This window comes from Silene latifolia, chromosome Y, assembly GCF_048544455.1.
Source record: "Silene latifolia isolate original U9 population chromosome Y, ASM4854445v1, whole genome shotgun sequence".
Classification (NCBI taxonomy): Eukaryota; Viridiplantae; Streptophyta; class Magnoliopsida; order Caryophyllales; family Caryophyllaceae; genus Silene; species Silene latifolia.
Genome location: NC_133538.1, coordinates 313099339 through 313102638, shown reverse-complemented (window position 1 = coordinate 313102638; position 3300 = coordinate 313099339).

Here is a 3300-nt window from a genome sequence, read left to right as displayed (position 1 = left end):
TTTTGTTTTTAATATTGCCTGATTATATAATTGTATAAATGTGTATTCCTTAATCGTGATCATTTTCGCAATGCAACGATAGAAGTAAATATATTGAAGTTCGTTATATTGTCCCGTGCTCATATGTTAATTATGAGCACACAAATTGGTCGATTATTGGGACATTGTAATATGGTAGTTTGTTACTGAATTATTGAAATTTTGGCTTAGCATAGGAATCGCTTCGTAACTCTACTTTTCTATAACAAACGCACCTTCAAAATGAGGCCATTGCTACGAGACATAATGTATCGCGTAGGCTCAGTGGAGTAGCAAATGGTTGTCCTATATGTTTGTGCAATGTGGAGACTTGTCTCCATGTTGTACGGGGTTGCAATTGGGTGGGGGGAGTATGGGATGGGCTGGGTTTGGAGGTGATGAAGGACATTGGGTTTGAACGGGTGATGTAGATACCCAGTATCTGCTGAGACTCCAACAAACACCCGATGATTATCGGACTACAACATGTTTTGGAATCGCGGCGTTTGATCGACAGTTTGTGTACAACTTTACGTCGGAAAACTTAAAACGATTTCGAAAATAAAATATTTCATAATATTTCAAAAATACCTGGAGTGTTTAATGCACGACGACGGGATCGCAATGACACTAACTAGAGTCAAAACCGACACCGGGCCAAAAACCGACTCAAAAATTCAAATCCCGACTCCAACAACGAGTCAAACCGAGTAAACCACCAAAAACAAAACATTTCAAACCTTCTACCTTAAGTTTTCCCGGATTCATGTTGGTCAAGTACCAAACATGTGACTACAAAACCTAGGATAGAACAAATCATGATTGCGTTTGTTGTGAAAGTGACAACACAGCTCGAAGACCCGCAACGTGGCTCGCGCCTCTTTGAGCAGCCCAGGTGGCCACGTCGCTCAAAACTCACACAACCACTCATTCTCCTATAAATACCCCTCAAATGCCACCCATTTGAGAGTTACGCGAGTGTCCGCCCTCTCTTTTCTCCCTTAAAATTCTCGACTCTACTTCTAAAGTCACAATCCGACGCGTATTTACGACCTACCGATCGTAAACACGAGCCTTACACATTTTTGGTACCGTCATCGTGCATTAAATCACTTGACCGACCACTTCGACCACTACACTATCACTAAACTTTTATAACACTCTTTTACTTACCAAAACGGTTTTAAACCGAGTTTTTTCCGATCAAACGAGTTATTACACTTACGTCGGTCACTCGCCATAGCCAAACATGTAAGTATGAGGGTGTAAAAATCCTCTTTTATTATGTTTTCATTTGTTTCATGACTCTAACATGCTAAAACATGCATAACATGAACCAAAACATGGAATAAACGAGGCAAAACTGATTTTTGGTCTGAGGCAGAAGCCCCTTAGGTCGCCAACTGGCTCGCGCCTAAATGGGGTATTCAGACCAGAGATCAACCGTGTTTGTTCTCGTTATTTCCCTTAACCCATTTTTCATATTTGTAATCGGTTTTCACCATTGCAAGTATTTTCGAAACCTTTTTGTTTCATTTCACATGTTTTAACCATAAAGCATTTTTCACCCTTGGTTCCTCATACCATGACGGTTAAATCCGTGTTTCGGTGATAATATTTGGTTAATGACATTTGGAAGGTATTTTAAAGCCTTTTATTTCATTTATTTACATTTTTAAACAAACATATTAGTCACCAACACAAAATCATCCTTGGTTCTACATACCATGCCGGATTTTAACCCGGGTACGATGATGAGTACCGATTAATAACATTCAAATGGACTTAAAACAAATAGTCCATAATCATTTTTCAAAACTATTCATGTCAAGTTTTTCAAATCGAACCCGACACCGAATATTATCAAATAATGATGATTATTCGAGTCTAGTTCTTCAAATCAACAAATGCGGTCTAAACGACCCCTTCAAATCAAACCGGGTTCAAATACCCATTTTCAAACACGTTTTATAACGTTTTCTAAAAGGTCAGAACACGGCACATAAACCGTGGGCTAACCCGCGCCTAAACAGGCTCTCCATTTCTCATTTTCAAAACCAGAGGGAGGCCCCTTACACTGCCGGCTGGCGCGCGCCTCATCTGTACCGTGCAGTGCAGCGCGCTGTTCCCTTCCAGCATTAGTCTAGGACGATCCCGACTCCGGTTAACCCGGATATAGGACGGATCAGACGACTATTCAAACCATATTTGCCAAATGCCTTTCTAAGACAAATGGATCATGTTATGCACCCTAAACCTAATACGGTAAATGGATGTTTAATTTCCGTCTTGCATGCAAATCAATCATTAATCCAACTCGACATCTTATACTTGATACTTGGATTAAATCAACCGACTTAGAAAGCTCTCACATGTTAGGTTTAAATCATTGGATGCGCATTCATGCATTTAAACCGTTTTATCAACTTTTGCATTCAACCAACCAAGATCGATCAGTAGAGGCCGCTAAACGCGGGCGGGATTGGGTGTCTGATTAAAGGGCTTCCCAATACGTACCTTCACCTCTTACTCAGAAACTTTGAATAGTGGACGACCTTATCCAGGGCGTACGATAGTCATTCTAGAGATAGGATGCTAAAGAGGGACGATTTCCTTATCTTTAGTACCTATGTCAAACGCTGCTTTGTGCTTCAATTTGACCGAGGTATAAAGTGGAATTCGAACGGGTTCCAGGCATCCCACAAATGCTTGGTGGCGAATCCGAACATCTCTAATCGTTTCGAGACCCTTACCGAGACGAAACCGACCGATCTAAAACGATCCGGTCGAAAGCATTTTTACGCCGCCGAGCGTGGCTTTCAAAAAGACCGTTGTATGTCCACGATCGAAGTGGGCCTGCAGGTGGGCCATGTCCACAGATTGGCGACTCCGCTGGGGAAAACTAGGACACTTACGTCTTTGTGATCCCTAGATGGTGAGACTCGAACGAGGTCTTGGTTGGAATGCATTAATTTATATTACAGTCACGGTCGGGTTCCTTGTTCGGGCCCACAACCTAACCCTTTTCGACCAATTGGCTCGTTTCGTCGGCGTGAGTTTTCTCATCCCCGCGTTTCGAATCCCGATTGAGTCAAGCATACCGTTGACGTCACACATTCATGTTTCGTCAAAGAGATTTCATCACTTTCGAGCACGAGGCTAGGGCACCCTCCTTACACATTTTGTTTGGACTGGTATCCCTCTCGCAAATCGGGGTTTGATTGCTTGGTGTGTAACCCACCCTTTTAAGCCAAAACCCGTGTCAGCATAATGCATAATATA